The sequence below is a fragment of the Nomascus leucogenys genome, chromosome 3, assembly GCF_006542625.1.
Source record: "Nomascus leucogenys isolate Asia chromosome 3, Asia_NLE_v1, whole genome shotgun sequence".
Taxonomy (NCBI): domain Eukaryota; kingdom Metazoa; phylum Chordata; class Mammalia; order Primates; family Hylobatidae; genus Nomascus; species Nomascus leucogenys.
The window spans coordinates 75,940,018-75,958,501 of NC_044383.1; the positions used below are offsets into that span (position 1 = coordinate 75,940,018).

The 18,484-nt window shown below is 40.4% G+C and overlaps 1 protein-coding gene across 3 annotated transcripts in view; it reads left to right on the forward strand.

Annotated features, from left to right (window-relative positions):
• ANKRD6 (ankyrin repeat domain 6) overlaps window positions 1-18,484 on the forward strand; it is a 207,202-nt gene that overhangs the window by 104,434 nt on the left and 84,284 nt on the right. The gene's annotated exons all lie outside the window — the stretch shown is intronic.

The window sequence follows — 18,484 nt, forward strand, 5'->3', positions numbered from 1 at the left end:
AAATGTGGGTATAATAGGGCCAATCCTTTGGGTTGTCAGAGGATTAAATGAAAACCTTATCACAGGCCAGGTGCGGTGGCTCATGTCTGTAATTACAGCACTTTGGGAGGCCAAATCAGGTGGATTGCTTGAGGCCAGGAGTTTGAGACCAGCCTGGCCAACATGGTGGAAACACCATCTCTACTAAAATACCAAAATTAGCCAGGCATGGTGGCACATGCCTGTAATCCCAGTTACTTGGGAGGCTGAGGCATGATATCATATCCCTTGAACCTGGAAAATGGAGGTTGCAGTAAGCCGAGATCACACCACTGCACTCCAGCCTGAGTGAAATAGCGAGACTGTTTCAGAAAGAAAGAAAGAAAAAAAAAAAAACCTTACCACAATGTGTGGCCCATAGCAAAAAGCTAAATAAACATTAGCACTCTTGCTGGATCCACACATGTCTTTTCTGGGTTTCACCTAGTTTCCAGGTGGGCTGCCTCTGCGCCTTTGTTTTCCCAGCTGCCCTTTCTTGGTAAAAAGGCATGAAAGCTACATCCTCAGCAACTGAGGCACTATTGAGAAGAAAGTGTGCTGCCATGAACTCAACTCTGCATTGCTTTCAGGCTCAGAGTGGTGGAACATGCTCTCAGTGAAATGCAGCATGACTGTCCTCTGTGGCCCTGTGTGTGTGTAGAAGACATGTTTGGGAGTTTGTTAAGGAATGTAGCTGATTCAGTAGGCGTTGTCTCCAAAGGCTTCCCTGACAAGCCAACTTGAATGTGTGTGTGTGTCTGCGTGTGCACTGTCATAAGCACATTGAGATGCTGGAAGAGCAAACTGAATGCTCTTCATATTATCTAGGGGGAACCTTGCAAAGTAAGCCAGCAGGCTGGTGGGTCCTTTCTGTTCTGCTCTAGGACATATTGCAAGCTTGGGCAAGACAGTTGCCTTCTTCTACCTTCATGTACTCATCTGGAAATGATTATGATGGATACAAAGAGACATCTGTTCATTAGAAGATTATTTGTAACAGAAATAAGCAATAGGAAACAACCTTTGGTTTTTTGTAAACCCCCTGAGGGGTCCTGGGATTGCAGGTGTGAGCCACCATGCCCAGTCATAGGAGTTTTTTTTTTTAAAGCAATTGCAAATAGTAGTTATGATATTTGTACTAAAATATACATGCAGAGATGAGAGAGTTTGTGATTTGTGCTACGGTGTGTGTGTGTGTGTGTGTGTGTGTGTCTGTGTGTGTGTGTACAGAACTAGTATAGAAAGGATGACACCAAACTGGGAACATGGTTTCCTATAAGAAGAGAATCAAGATAAGATGAGGCCTAGGGGAATTTTGTTTTATCTATTGTATTTGAATTTGATTTTACAATACCATTTATGGTATATTACTTTTGCAATTATAATTAAAATAATAATTAAAATGAGCATGAGGCTGACCTAGCAAGGAAAGCCCCATTGCAGAGTGTACAGTGACATACTTGTGAAGGTATTACTTTACATTCTTTCTGCAGGAACCCCACCCACACACCCCACAAGGTTTTAGAGCATTGATACTTGTATGTTTCAGATGCTAATTGCCAGTGATTCTTCTTCAACCCAAATCCATGTTGAATTCAGAAGCTAAATGAGTCCAGTAATGATAAAACAAAATGGACAAGTGCTTGTGGTTAGATGTTGGTTTGCAAAGGAGCTTAATGTGCTCTGAGTGGCTGCCTAGACCACAAAAATCTGAATTATTATATAATTATAATATGTTTTATATTTTATAATAAAAATTTTAAACACATATAAAAGTAGCAAGATGGCTCATGCCTGTAATCCCAGCACTTGGGGATGCCGAGGTGGGAGGATTGCTTGACCAGCCTGGGTAACAAAGCAAGTCTCTACAAAAAGAAGAAAAATTAGTCGGGCATAATGGCATGCGCCTACAGTCCCAGCTACTCAGGAGGCTGAGGCAGGAGGATGGCTTGAGCCCAGAAGGTAGAGGTTACAGTGAGCTATGATTGTGCTGACAGAGTGAGACAATGTCTCAAAAAAAAAAAAAAAGAAAAGAAAAAAGGTGGCAAGAATAGTATTATATAATGGACTTTACATGCCAATCCCTCCCAAGTTACTTTGTGGCAAATCCCAGACGGCTTGTCATTTCATCCTCAACTACAGCATTTTAGTTTGTATCTCTAAATGCACTCTTCTAAAAAAACATAACCACAATATCTTTACCACACATTCAAAAAGTATCCTAAAATATTTAGTACTTATTTATATTTTTTTGATTGTCACATAACATTTTAAGTTTTTTTAATTGGGATCCAAAGGTCATAGTCATTGGGTGATAAATCTCTTAAATCTTAATCTCTACGTTTCTTCTCCATCTCATTTTTCCCCTTGCAATTTTCTGTTTTTGTTGAAGCAATCAGGTCTTTTGTCTTTTACAGCAGAGCTTCTCAAAGTGTGATCTAATGCTGGTTTGTGAAAAGTATAGAAATTGACAGTAAATGTTTAGAAACTATTACAGCAATTTGACATTGCTGCAACATCCAAGCACATGAGCATCATCGTCGGCAAACGTGGTTTGGGTTTAAATTGTGTGTATGGGGATATTCTAAGGTGCTGCTGCAGTACAGGAAAGCATTCTAGAGTAATTACAGAGCAGAAGAAGCATGCACCAGAATGTAAGTCAACATACTGTTTCCTTCAAGAATATCTTACTATGAAAAAATTTCAGCGGAATTAAACAGGCTTAGTAATGCAGTGAAATTTATTTATTTAGATAAAAGCTAATCTGTTAAGGTCAAGACTCTATCATGTGTTAAGTGGAAGGTGATCATAAACAACAGTTACCGCATGTTGAAGTATGATGATTATCTAGGGGAAAATTCCATCAAATGTAGGAAATCCTAGAGTTCCTCAGGATAAGAAACCAGTTTGGTTCCAACTTTTTCTTTTAAAAAAAATGTGAATTTGATCTCTTTGATATTTTAATGATCTTAATACTTGCATGCAAAGAAGAAAAGCAACATGTTTTTCAATGACAAGATCAAAAGGCCAAAAAACACTTGGAAGAACAGAGTTTCAACAGATTCTTATGACATATTCCATAATTTGATAACTAGTGAGCAATATCTACATGTGATTATACCTAGGTATAACCTTTTGAATTTTATCAGTGTTTGATTTTAATTGTTCATTAAAAGAAGATCCACATATGGGAAATACATGGATTTAGGAATCTATTTCTTTCATTGAAAGATAATTTAAATTTAATGTTACAGGATGAATTACTAGAATTGGCTATTATAAATTTAAGGTGAATTATGAAAATGGAATGTCAGTTGTCTCATTTTGAATAAAAGTTAAAAAGTAAATATCTTGGAATTACTATATCTTGGAGTTAATTATGGATTTAAAAATTACTTTAAAATCTGTTCTTTCATTTACATAAACATACTTCTGTGAGACTGTTTTTTTCTACTATGATTGTTATTAAACATTGAAACAGTTAATATAAATATCCCCAAGTAGTGTTGTCCTTAACCCAGTTTAGGATTAATGGGCTAGAAGAAAACTTATTTAAAATTTGTAATATGAAAAATAATGATATACATGGTGTTTATGCAGTATGTATATAAGCATTTGTTATGAAGAATTGCTACCTCCTTTATAACTTTATTTTTAAATTTTCATTTTTGTGGGTATATAGTCTGTATATATATTTATGAGGTACTTGAGATGTTTTGATACAGGCATGCAATGTGAAATACACGCATCATGAAGAATGAGGTGTCCATCCCCTCAAACATTTATCCATCGAGTTGCATTCTTGTTATTTTAAATGTAGTTATTGACTATAGTCACTCTGCTGTGCTATCAAATAGTAGGTCTTATCTATTTTTTTTTTTACACCCATTAGCCATCCTCACCTCCCTCCACCCAGCCCCCAATAACTCCCCAACCTCTAGTAACCGTCCTTCTACTCTCTATGTCGATAAGTTCAATTGATTTGATTTTTGGATTCCACCAAAAAAAAAGCAGATGTTTTTGCGATGTTTGTCTTTCTGTGCCTGGCTTATTTTACTTAACATGATGATCTCCAGTTCCATTCATGTTGTTGCTAATGACTGGATCTCGTTATTTTTTATGGCTGAATAACCACATTTTCGTTATCCATTCATCTGTTGATGGACACTTAGGTTGCTTCCAAATCTTAGCTATTGTAAACAGTGCTGCAACAAGCATAGGAGTGCAGATATTTTTTGATATACTGATTTCCTTTCTTTTGGGAATGTACCTAGCAATGGGATTGCTGGATCATATCGTAGCTCAATTTTTAGTTTTTTGAGGGCCCTTCAAACTGTTCTTCATAGTGGTTGTACTAACTTACATTCCCACCAATAGTGTACAAGGGTTCACTTTTCTCCACATCCTCGCCAACATTTGTTATTGCTTGTCTTTTGGATATTAAGCCATTTTAACTGGGGTGAGATGATATCTCGTAGTTTCGGTTTGCATTTCTCTGATCAGTGATGTTGAGCATCTTTTCATATATCTGTCATTTGTATGTCTTCTTTTGAGAAATATCTACTCAAATCTTTTGCCCATCTTTTGTTTGGATTGTTAGATTTTTTTTCCTGTAGAGTTGTTTGAGCTCCTTACATATTCTTGTTATTAATTCCTTGTCAGGTGGATAGTTTGCAAATATTTTCTTCCATTCTGTAGGTTGTCGCTTCACTTTGTTGATTGTTTCCTTTGCTGTGCAGAAGCTTTTTAACTTGATATGACCCATTTGTCCATTTCTTTGTGTTGGTTGCTTGTACTTGTGGGGTATTGCTGAAGAAGCTCAATGTCCAAGAGATTTTCCCCAGTGTTTCCTTGTAGTTGTTTCATGGTTGCGGTCTTAGATTTAAGTCTTTAATCCATTTTGATATGATTTTTGAATATGGCAAGAGATGGGGTCTAGTTTCATTCTTCTGCATATGGATATCCAGTTTTCCCAGCAACATTTATTGAAAAGATGATCTTTCCCACAGTATGTGTTTTTAGCATGTTTGTCAAAAATGAGTTCACTGTAGGTGTATGGATTTGTTTCTGGGTTCCATATTCTGTTTCATTGGCCTGTGTGTCTGTTTGTATGCCAGTACCTTGCTGTTTTGGTTACTATAGCTGTGTAGTATAATTTGAAGTCAGGTAATGTGATTCCTCCAGTTTTCTTCTTTTTGCTTAAGGTAGCATTGGTTACGCTGGGTCTTTTGTGGTTCTGTATAAATTTTAGGATTTTTTTTTCTACTTCTGTGAAGAACATCATTGGTATTTTGATAAGGATTACATTGAGTCTGTAGACTGCTTTGGGTAGTATGGACTTTTTTTTTTTTTTTTTTTTTTTTGAGATGGAGTCTGCTCTGTCGCCCAGGCTGGAGTGCAGTGGCACAATCTCGGCTCACTGCAAGCTCCACCTCCCGGGTTCACGCCATTCCCCTGCTTCAGCCTCCTGAGTAGCTGGGACTACAGGCACCCGCCACCACACCCGGCTAATTTTTGTGTGTGTGTTTTTTTTTTTTTTTTTTTTTTTTTTTTTTTTAGTAGAGACGGGGTTTCACCATGTTAGCCAGGATGGTCTCAATCTCCTGACCTCGTGATCCACTTACCTCGGCCTCCCAAAGTGCTGGGATTACAGGCGTGAGCCACCGCGCCTGACCAGTAGTATGGACATTTTAACAACATTGATTTCTTCCAATCCGTGAACATGGAATATTTTTCCATTTTTTGGTGTCCTCTTCAATTTCTTTTATCAGTGTTTTATAGTTTTCATTCTAGAGATCTTTCACTTCTTTGGTTAAGTTTATTTCTAAGTATTTAATTTTACGTGTGGCTATTTTTTTTTTTTTTTTGAGATGGAGTCTCGCACTGTCACCCAGGCTGGAGTGCAGTGGCGCTATCTCCACTCACTGTAACCTCCACATCCCGAGTTCAAGCAATTCTCTTGCCTCAGCCTCCTGAGTAGCTGGGATTATAGGCACCCGCCACCACGCCTGGCTAATTTTTTGTATTTTTAGTAGAGACGGGATTTCACTATGTTGGCCAGGCTGGTCCTGAACTCCTGACCTCATGATCTGCCCACCTCGTCCTCCCAGTATGTGTGGCTGTTATAAATAGAACTACTTTTTATATTTCTTTTTTACATTGTTCACTGTTGGCATATAGAAATACTGTTGATTTTTGTATCCTGCAACATTACTGTATTTGTTTATCAGTTCCTATACATAGTTTTATATATATCTTATATGTAATTTTCCTATGGAGTCTCATAATTTTACTTAGTTATGACTGCAGAATAACAAAAAGTTGTGAGTATAATAGCAATTTTCTAATAATTGTCTGTATTTGCACCTTCAATAATGTGTATAGCTTTCCTAATTTATTTTTTCTTGTTCTGTTTTTTCTAATTAGAATGTACTTTTATGTCTTTTGAATCTATGAATAAAAAATTGGGGCTGATACTTTATAAGTATTTTTTTCTCTTTTCTGATATATTTTTATTATATTTATCAATACAATTTTTAAAATAGTGACAGGTTAGAACTAAAAAACCAAGTTAGAAACAAACATGCCTGTGGTGTCATTTAACATGGTCTTCTGTTTCTGTATTTCCTGTACATTGGTAGTTAGATCTCCTAAAAGCTTCGTCAGAGTCGGGCCCTTTTTCTGGGTGGGAGGGAAAGGACTACTTCACAACCAATGTTACGTACTTTTAGCAGGAGGACACACTGTCTAGTTGCTGCTTGTCTCTTTCTGTGATGTTACCTGTTGATGATTATTGTCAAGAGCCATTAGTGTATTAGACAATGCACAGTGGTGATATTCTAATCCTGTTATTCCTATTTCATTTGTCTCTGTGCTTATTTACATCTATGGGATACTTTTAGAAAGGGAAACTTCATCTCGTCAACTCTTTGACCACCGCCCCCCGCCGGCCGGAGACATAGGAGGCATAGATAGTATAGGACACCAAGTCCTTTGACATTACTAAAAGTCCTCGTACCTGATTCCACTTTTCTAGAGGTCTCTTGTCATATAGAAATAGCTCTCACCAACTGGTTAATGAGTATCTACTCTTTGCAAAGCACTGTGAAGACAAGTCAGGGTTGAAGTAGAGTAGGACATTGTCTTTTAACCTCAAGACTTTTGTCTCACTGTTTGGGTCAGCTCTGACACCTGAAATTATTTAAGATCACCAATATAAGTAATTCAGTGCTAAATCACTTCACTCCACAATCTACTCATATGAGGGCAAAAATTTACTGAAGGATATTCTTAATTACAGCCTTCTAATTTCAATTTCAGAAACTGGTAGCATTTTTGTTCTTCCTGTTTATCTAACAAACTTAAGTTTCTGGTCATTAAACAGAATGTAACTTTGTGGGAAGGGTGGGGATTTTATTTATCCAAATGAATAACCTTTATTCAGTTAAAAATTGCCAAATGTCTGTTTGTTCTTGGGGTTTTTTACGGTACTTAACATTCAGTCTGCCTGATAGCAGATAGGATTTAGGTTGCCAAATATGGAAATGCAAGGAATGTCAAACATGGCAAAAGCAAATCTGCAGATTCCTTAATGCGATCTTGTAAAGGAAAATATACTACTTTTTATGAGTGATGGCTGCCAACTATTATTCCAGGGACAACATACTATATTTTGCTTTATAGACTTAAGAAAAGGAAGACTTATAGATACTATTTTTCTGTGGAGGGTGTTCTGACTCTTCCTCATCCAGGGAACCATTTTGAGGGTCTGCTAGTTTCTAAGTATATTTACCTCAATTATATACTTGGGGACAAGGTGTTTCTGTGGACCTACTAGACCCACTGTGAAACAGACATGGCCACAGCTCCACTTGTCCCCGGGACTCCATAAGCCCCCACTCTAACGAGAGAACCACCATTTTAGATCCTGTGGTATCAGGGTCAGCTCAGACCCATACCTAACAGTCTTTGAAAGATCTGGCATTACCCTTTCCCCAGCACCCGCCTGTGGCCTGTCATCCTGGTAGGTGGTAGAAGGTTCTTTTGTAGAGGGATCAGTGAAATCTTTATCATATGAACTGTGCATGTGGGTACTGCAGGCTCCTTCCTCAACAAGACCTGTCCTCTCTTCAGACAGTAGACTCTGAGACTGAATTGCAACATCTGATGTCAGCCTCTGCTCTTCAGCTCCCTCTCTTTTATATAAGTCAGGTGACACATGTGTCAGTTTCTGTCTATTTCGCCCATGCCAGTCAGCCACAGATCCTTTGTGGTCAAAGAACTCCAGTTGCCACTCTGGCCTTGCTGTCCATTATGACATTTACATCCATCTAGCCTCTGGTTAATTGTTACCACCTGGTCTCTATTTTGGAATCCTACCATCCCCCATTAATTGAAAAACTCAATACCATGGCATTGTCTCTTACTGTCAACTCCAGCCAACAGAGGACAGAACCACTGAGCTTCTCAATGACACTGTGCCCCTCACAGGTGCATTTATCCCTTTAGTGAAGGAAGTGACCTCTCGGCCCTCCTGGGATCATGGTCAGATGGTTGGCTCTTCTGATCTTTCATAAGAGATCCACACTACATGCCCACTCTTGAGCCTTTTGACCTCCTCAATATTCTGCCAAGGCAGTTCCAGCATCTCCATTTAACTTACATGAGGCCATTATTGTGCTCAGGCTGCAAGGAGCCATCCCAGTGTCCGAGGACCAGCTTTAGGTGTCTGCCAGAATACTAAACTACAAGTCACAGCAGAGTGCTTCCGTGCAGATAAAGCCTCACCAATCTAGCCTCACATTCACCTCATCACCCTCCCCTTTCCGCCTGTTCCCCAAGCTCCCATCAGTGCATAACAGTGAGTCCTGGCCGGGCACGGTGGCTCACGCCTGTAACCCAGCACTTTGGAGGCCAAGGCGGGCGGATCACAAGGTCAGGAGATCGAGACCATCCTGGCTAACATGGTGAAACCCCATCGGTACTAATAATACAAAAAATTAGCTGGGGGTGGTGGCGGGCTCCCGTATTTCCAGTACTCAGGAGGCTGATGCAGGAGAATTGCTTGAACCCAGGAGGCGGAGGTGGCAGTGAGCCGAGATCACGCCGCTGCACTCCAGCTTGGGCGACAGAGTGAGACTCTGTCGCAAAAAAAAACCCAAAAAACAAAAACAAAAAAAACAGTGGGTCCCGAAAGTCCTTCAGCATGAAGCTATTCTCTGCATGATCCTATCAACTGGAGTAAAAGGGATTTGAGGACGGGAAGCATCATCTTAAGAAGTAGCTGCCTCAAGAAGGCCATTACATAATGGTAAAGGGATCAGTTCAACAAGAAGAGCTAACTCTCCTAAATATATATGCACCCAACACAGGAGCACCCAGATTCGTAAAGCAAGTCCTCAGTGACCTACAAAGGGACTTAAACTCCCACACAATAATAATGGGAGATTTTAACACCCCACTGTCAACATTAGACAGATCAATGAGACAGAAAGTTAACAAGGATATCCAGGAATTGAACTCAGCTCTACATAAAGTGGACCTAATAGACATCTACAGAACTCTCCACCCCAAGTCAACAGAATATACATTTTTTTCAGCACCACACCACACCTATTCCAAAATTGACCACATAGTTGGAAGTAAAGCTCTCCTCAGCAAATGTAAAAGAACAGAAATTATAACAAACTATCTTTCAGACCACAGTGCAATCAAACTAGAACTCAGGATTAAGAAACTCACTCAAAACCACTCAACTACATGGAAACTGAACAACCTGCTCCTGAATGACTATTGGGTACATAATGAAATGAAGGCAGAAATAAAGATGTTCTTTGAAACCAATGAGAACAAAGACACAACATACCAGAATCTCTGGGACACGTTCAAAGCAGTGTGTAGAGGGAAATTTATAGCACTAAATGCCCACAAGAGAAAGCAGGAAAGATCCAAAATTGACACCCTAACATCACAATTAAAAGAACTAGAAAAGCAAGAGCAAACACATTCAAAAGCTAGCAGAAGGCTAGAAATAACTAAAATCAGAGCAGAACTGAAGGAAATAGAGACACAAAAAACCCTTCAAAAAATTAATGAATCCAGGAGCTGGTTTTTTGAAAAGATCAACAAAATTGATGGACCGCTAGCAAGACTAATAAAGAAGAAAAGAGAGAAGAATCAAATAGATGCAATAAAAAACGAAAAAGGGGATATCACCACCGATCCCACAGAAATACAATCTATCATCAGAGAATACTACAAACACCTCTATGCAAATAAACTAGAAAATCTAGAAGAAATGGATAAATTCCTCGACAAATACACCCTCCCAAGACTAAACCAGGAAGAAGTTGAATCTCTGAATAGACCAATAACAGGTTCTGAAATTGTGGCAACAATCAATAGCTTACCAACCAAAAAGAGTCCAGGACCTGATGGATTCACAGCTGAATTCTACCAGAGGTACAAGGAGGAACTGGTACCATTCCTTCTGAAACTATTCCAATCGATAGAAAAAGAGGGAATCCTCCCTAACACATTTTACGAAGCCAGCATCGTCCTGATACCAAAGCCTGGCAGAGACATAACCAAAAAAGAGAATTTCAGACCAATATCCTTGATGAACATTGATGCAAAAATCCTCAATAAAATACTGGCAAACCGAATCCAGCAGCACATCAAAAAGCTTATCCACCATAATCAAGTGGGCTTCATCCCTGGGATGCAAGGCTGGTTCAACGTACGCAAATCAATAAATGTAATCCAGCATATAAACAGAACCAAAGACAAAAACCACATGATTATCTCAATAGATGCAGAAAAGGCCTTTGACAAAATTCAACAACCCTTCATGCTAAAAACTCTCAATAAATTAGGTATTGATGGGACGTATCTCAAAATAATAAGAGCTATCTACGACAAACCCACAGCCAATATCATACTGAATGGGCAAAAACTGGAAGCATTCCCTCTGAAAACTGGCACAAGACAGGGATGCCCTCTCTCACCGCTCCTATTCAACATAGTGCTGGAAGTTCTGGCCAGAGCAATCAGGCAGGAGAAGGAAATAAAGGGTATTCAATTAGGAAACGAGGAAGTCAAATTGTCCCTGTTTGCAGATGACATGATTGTATATCTAGAAAACCCCATTGTCTCAGCCCAAAACCTCCTTAAGCTGATTAGCAACTTCAGCAAAGTCTCAGGATACAAAATTAATGTACAAAAATCACAAGCATTCTTGTACACCAATAACAGACAAACAGAGAGCCAAATCATGAGTGAACTCCCATTCACAATTGCTTCAAAGAGAATAAAATACCTAGGAATCCAACTTACAAGGGATGTGAAGGACCTCTTCAAGGAGAACTACAAACCACTGCTCAATGAAATAAAAGAGGATACAAACAAATGGAAGAACATTCCATGCTCATGGGTTGGAAGAATCAATATCATGAAAATGGCCATACTGCCCAAGGTAATTTATAGATTCAATGCCATCCCCATCAAGCTACCAATGACTTTCTTCACAGAATTGGAAAAAACTACTTTAAAGTTCATATGGAACCAAAAAAGAGCCCGCATCACCAAGTCAATCCTAAGCCAAAAGAACAAGCTGGAGGCATCACGCTACCTGACTTTAAACTATACTACAAGGCTACAGTAACCAAAACAGCATGGTACTGGTACCACAACAGAGACATCGATCAATGGAACAGAACAGAGCCCTCAGAAATGATGCCGCATATCTACAACTCTCTGATCTTTGACAAACCTGACAAAAACAAGAAATGGGGAAAGGATTCCCTATTTAATAAATGGTGCTGGGAAAACTGGCTAGCCATATGTAGAAAGCTGAAACTGGATCCCTTCCTTACACCTTATACAAAAATTAATTCAAGATGGATTAAAGACTTATATGTTAGACCTAAAACCATTAAAATCCTACAAGAAAACCTAGGCAATACCATTCAGGACATAGGCGTGGGCAAGGACTTCATGTCTAAAACACCAAAAGCAATGGCAACAAAAGGCAAAATTGACAAATGGGATCTCATTAAACTAAAGAGCTTCTGCACAGCAAAAGAAACTACCATCAGAGTGAACAGGCAACCTACAGAATGGGAGAAAATTTTTGCAACCTACTCATCTGACAAAGGGCTAATATCCAGACTCTACAATGAACTCAAACAAGTTTACAAGAAAAAAACAAACAACCCCATCAAAAAGTGGGCAAAGGACATGAACAGACACTTCTCAAAAGAAGACATTTATGCAGCCAAAAAACACATGAAGAAATGCTCATCATCACTGGCCATCAGAGAAATGCAAATCAAAACCACAGTGAGATACCATCTCACACCAGTTAGAATGGCCATCATTAAAAAATCAGGAAACAACAGGTGCTGGAGAGGATGTGGAGAAATAGGAACACTTTTACACTGTTGGTGGGACTGTAAACTAGTTCAACCATTGTGGAAGTCAGTGTGGCGATTCCTCAGGGATCTAGAACTAGAAATACCATTTGACCCAGCCATCCCATTACTGGGTATATACCCAAAGGACTATAAATCATGCTGCTATAAAGACACACGCACACGTATGTTTATTGCGGCACTATTCACAATAGCAAAGAGTTGGAACCAACCCAAATGTCCAACAACAATAGACTGGATTAAGAAAATGTGGCACATATACACCATGGAATACTATGCAGCCATAAAAAATGATGAGTTCGTGTCCTTTGTAGGGACATGGATGAAACTGGAAAACATCATTCTCGGTAAACTATCGCAAGGACAAAAATCCAAACACCGCATGTTCTCACTCATAGGTGGGAATTGAACAATGAGAACTCATGGACACAGGAAGGGGAACATAACACTCTGGGGACTGTTGTGGGGTGGGGGGAGGGGGGAGGGACAGCATTAGGAGATACATCTAATGCTAAATGATGAGTTAATGGGTGCAGGAAATCAACATGGCACATGGATACATATGTAACAAACCTGCACATTGTGCACATGTACCCTAAAACCCTAAAGTATAATTAAAAAAAAAAAAAAAAAAAAAAAGAAGCTGCCTCAGATGAGATCTTTACAGGATTTCTAGGCAAGAAGAGGTTGCTCTCCTCTAGTAAGAAAGGGCTGTTTTGAGCCAGGCACGGTGGCTCATGCCTGTAATCCCAGCACTTTGGGAGGCGGAGGCGGGCAGATCACGAGGTCAGGAGATCAAGACTATCCTGGCTAACACGGTGAAACCCCGTCTCTACTAAAAATGTAAAAAATTAGCCAGGCGTGGTGGCGGGCGCCTGTAGTCCCAGCTACTTGGGAGGCTGAAGCAGGAGAATGGCGTGAACCTGGGAGGCGGAGCTTGCAGTGAGCCGAGATCGTGCCATTGCACTCCAGCCTGGATGACAGAGCAAGACTCCATCTCAAAAAAAAAAAAAAGAAAGAAAAGAAAAGAAAGGGCTGTTTCTACTGGCCCAGAAAGTTCAAGGGAATTTGGGAGTTCAAGATTCTGGGACTTGTCCACCAAATGTCCTTAACACAAGTGTCAGGGTGGTTCCATCTGGGATGGAACCACACCTCTGGGTTGTGACAGTGGTTTCCTGTAGGGGTGGTCCCACTCTTTGTTGTCAGAGAAACTCCATCCCAGGTGAGGTGCTATGTAGCTCTACTGGTCATAGCAGCAGTAGCTAAGATAGTGCAGCTGAGAGGATTATGAAGTAGTGCACAGGAGGTGTTTGTACAAGCCTTCTCTATGAGACGTCATTTCTGAGGTCAGATAAGTACTTCATTTAAACCCAGAATTCCTGTGTGACGGATACAGTCACAGGATTCTCAGGAGGCCAAGTGTTGCTCCTGAAGTTTTTCAAACCCCAAAAGATGAACTAAATCTTGAAGAAAACAACATTGAACTTGAATCAAATGTGGTTGTTATTATAACAATGATAATAGCAATAATAATCATAGCTACCATTTACTGACCATTTTAAAAGATGGCATCTGGATTAAATGTTGTGTGTATATTATTTTAATTTATTGAGACAGAGTCTCACACTGTTGCCCAGACTGGAGTGCAGTGGCACGATCTCGGCTCACTGCAAGCTCTTCCTCCCGGGTTCACACCATTCTCCTGCCTCAGCCTCCCGAGCAGCTGGGACCACAGGTGCCCAGCACCACGCCTGGCCAATTTTTTTGTATTTTTTTTTAGTAGAGACGGGGTTTCACCATGTTATCCAGGATGGTCTCGATCTCCTGACCTCATGATCTGCCCGCCTCAGCCTCCCAAAGTGCTGGGATTATGGCGTGAGCCACTGCGCCCAGCCTTATTTTAATTTTTATAACCATCTATCAAAGAGATAGTATGCTCAGTTTACAAAAGAAACAGCTGACAGTTTGAGAAGTTAAGCAGCTTCTTCACAGTAAAACTACCAGGAGGGGAGTGGGGCTTGAATTTGAACCTAAATTTATCTGACTCTAAAATGTTAACCATCTGGTTTATAACAGCTATTTTGCTTCTCCAGCCAAGCCATGAAAAGTTAAGAAATATATATACCAGTCAGGATTTTTCATATATATATAATTTTTGAAAAAGGGACAGTGTAACAAGCTAATGATGTTCCAAAAGTTGCGGGGTGGGCGGGGGACAGGAGAAGAGCTGAAAGCAGTGTGATGATTGATTGATTTACTGATCGATTGATTTTGAGATGGAGTCTCACTCTGTTACCCAGGCTGGAATGCAGTGGCGTGATCTTGGCTTACTACAGTCTCCACCTCCCAGGTTCAAGCGATTCTCGTGCCTCAGCCTCCCAAGTAGCTGGGGCCTCAGCCGTGCGCCATCATGCCTGGCTGATATTGTATTTTTAGTGGAGACAGGGTTTCATCATGTCGGCCAGGCTGGTCTCAAACTCCTGACCCCAAGTGATCTGCCCACCTTGACCTCCCAAAGTGCTGGGATTATAGGTATGAGCCTTGCCTATTATATATTTTTAACTGCAGTAAACCACATTTAAGAAAAAAAGAAAAGAAGGAAAAAATTGGGAGACATCCCTGTTTCATAGGACCTTCTCACTGTGATTGGCGTTTTCCAAGATGAGCAGCTGAAGGACTCTGAGGAGCGCCTGCAGTCAGCCCCTCTCTAGTCCTCGGCACTTACAGGATACCTGTTGAGCTGCCGTGAAATATCACTTTTGAGAAACTTCATTTTTTATTTTAATTTTTTTGAGACAAGGTCTCGCTCTGTTGTACAGGCTGGAATGCGGTGACGTGATCACGGCTCATTGCAGCCACACCTCCTGGGTTCAAATGCTCCTCCCACCTCGGCCTCCCAAAGTGCTGGGATTACAGGTGCATACCATTGTGCCTGGGCTTAAGAAACTTCTTTATGAGGCACTGTTGTGGGCCATTGCTAACAACGGTAACTAGTTACTTGTTATTTGAGGGGGTTACATATGTGTTCTAGCAACAAGTTGAGGCAGATGTAGGGGGCAGTGGTTAATCTGGCAAGGGTCCGTCTTAGAGGTGGGAAACCACTTTTGGCAGCCCTTTCCGCTGCTACCTCCAATAAGAGCCAGCCCAGCTGAGTGGTTTCACTGGTGTGGTGTGGAATGTGCCTTTGTCATGGCCTGCAGACCTGATGTTGATGCTCTTGCCCATGACTGAGGACAAAGGGGCGGGGTGGAAAGCCATCAGGTGTGGTGTCTTGTTCCCAGGCCTCCGGGTGTGTCACCTGCCTCTGGGGGGCAGCCTGCCCTGCTCAGCTAACTCATGTAGGGGCTCCCCGACAGCAGCTGCTTGGCAGCGCACCAGCAGGGCTTGGGAAACAACTCTTGCCATCCCCTCAGTATTAGTTGCTGTTTCTCTGCTTGTGGATATTCCTTGATGGCAGGATTTTCCTCTTTTGACTGAACAGCAAACCAGTTTAACTCGTTACATAATATTTTATAGAAAATTATATCCTTTATTGGATCTGATAGAAATCATTGAGTATATCCCAGGAATGTCAAAAGGTAAGTTGGCTGAGAGCCAGCTCCTACCATTTCTGTCACTTTAATCATTAATGGGCGTTTCCTATGTTCATCACTGTGGCAAACACTTTATTACCTTCTTTGGTTCTCACAGTAACCATATCAATATTTTTTTATCACCCTCATTTTACAGAGAAGGAAAATGAGGCTTACAGGGCTTCAATGACTTGCCTGTCGCATACAGCATGCAGTTAGTTGGAATTAAATCTGTGTCTGATTTCAATGCCCCAACACCTAACTAGAATTTTAAAAATTGAGATGTATTTTACATACCATAAATTTACCCTTTTAAAAGTGTACAATTCAGTGGTTTTCGTGTATATTCACAAAGATGTCAGTCATCGCCACTAAATCCAGAACATTTACATCACCCTAAAAAGACATCCCATACCCATTAATAGTCATTCCCTATTCTTTCTCCTGGCAACCACTAATCTACTTTCCATCTCTATGGATTTGCCTATTTTGGACATTTCATATAAATAGAAGCATACAATATGTGGTGTTTTGTATCTGGCTTCTTTTACATAGTTTAATTTTTCAAGATGCATCTATGTTATAGCATGTATCAGTAGTTCATTCCTTTTTATGGCTGACTAATATTCATGGTGTGGCTATACTACATTTTATCAGTTCACCATTGATGGACATTTGAGTTGTTTCTACTTTTTGGCTGTTTGAATAATGCTGAAGGGAACATTTGTATACAAGTTTTGTGTGGTCATATGTGTTCTATTCACTCAGATACAGAGCTAGGAGTGGAATTACTGAGTCATATGGTAACTTTATGAATTAACTGGACTTTTACTTGAACTCTTGAGTCTTCTCAAAGTATGAAAATAAAATAAATAAGGCAATTTTTAAGGTAGTGCTGTAGAAGCCCAGCATATTATAGAGAGGAGAGTTCCCACTACTGTGAAAAAACAGGCTTCTCCTTTGGAGCTTTGTTATTATTTTGATAAAATTATACAGTGGCGACCAGTGTTAGCAACTGAGGGTTATGCAACATCTTAGTGTGTAGGCTGGAAAACACATGACTTGCATAGTAATAGTTAGGCTTCCATTTCTGTTATCTCTGCTATGGTTTGAATGTTTGTCCCTTCTAAAACTCGTGTTGAAATTTCATTGAGGCTTGGCACGGTGGCTCACACCTGTAATCCCAGCACTTCAGGAGGCAGAGGCAGGTGAACTGCTTGAGCCTAGGAGTTCGAGACCAACCTGGGCAACATGGTGAAACCCTGTCTCAACAAAAAATACAAAAATTAACTGGGCATGGTGGTGGTGTACACCTGTAGTCCCAGCTATTTGGGAGGCTGAGGTAGGAGTATTGCTTGAGCCTGGGAGGTTGAGGCTGCAGTGAGCCATGAGCATGCCACTGCACGCCAGCCTGGATAACAGAGTGAGACTCTGTCTCCAAAAAAAGGAAAAAGTTTAATTGCCATTGTAATAATATTAAGAGGTGAGATGTGGGACTAGTAAGAGGTGATTAGGCCATGAGAGCTCTGCACTTGTAAATGGATTAATGCTGTTATTGCAGGAGTGGGTTCATTATAAAAGAGCAAGTTTGCCTCCCCACCACCAACCCCCCACCACCCCACACCCTCCCTTGCCCTTCTGCCCATAGCCATGTGATGATACAACAGGAAGGCCCTTGCAAGATGATAGCTTCTCTATCTTTGATTTCCCAGCCTCCAGAACTGTCAGAAATAGATCTCTGTTCATTATAAGTTACCTAGTCTCAGGTATTGTGTTATAGCAGCACAAAATGGACTGAGACAACCTCCCATGCATTCAGGTATTTTTTAAGCCTGCTTTGATAAGAAATCAAAACAAAAACAACTTGGAGTTTATTCTTACATGACTTTCTTTTTTTTTATGTGACTTTTTGAAGTCATAGACTGCTTTTTAGAGTGGTGAGGAATAGACAGAAGCCCAGTGCTCTGCACTCCTGCCTCTGGGACACCCAATGCCTTATATGCTTCAAACAGACTGATGGGTACATTTGAATGTGAGAAATATGCATAGAAACATCAGCTACATCAAGGCCGGGAGGATTGTTGAGGCCAGGAGTTCAAGACCAGCCTGAGCAACATAGACCTGTGTCTGTTTAAAAAAAAAAAAAAAAATTAGCCAGACTTGGTGGCAGGCCCCTGTAGACCTAGCTACTCAGGAGGCTGAGGCAGGAGGATCACCTGGGCCCAGGAGTTTGAGGCTGTAATAAGTTCTGATCATGTCAGTGCACTCCAGCCTGAGCAATGAGACTCAGTCTTTAAAAAAAAAAAAAAGAAAGAAACCAGCTACAGTTAAACATGTATGCATACCTATGACCTAGTAATTCTGCTGCTAGGTACATATGGTATATATATGTGTGTCTGTATATTCACCAAGAGACATGCATATAAGAATATTTATAGCAGCACCACTATTTTTTTTTAAAAC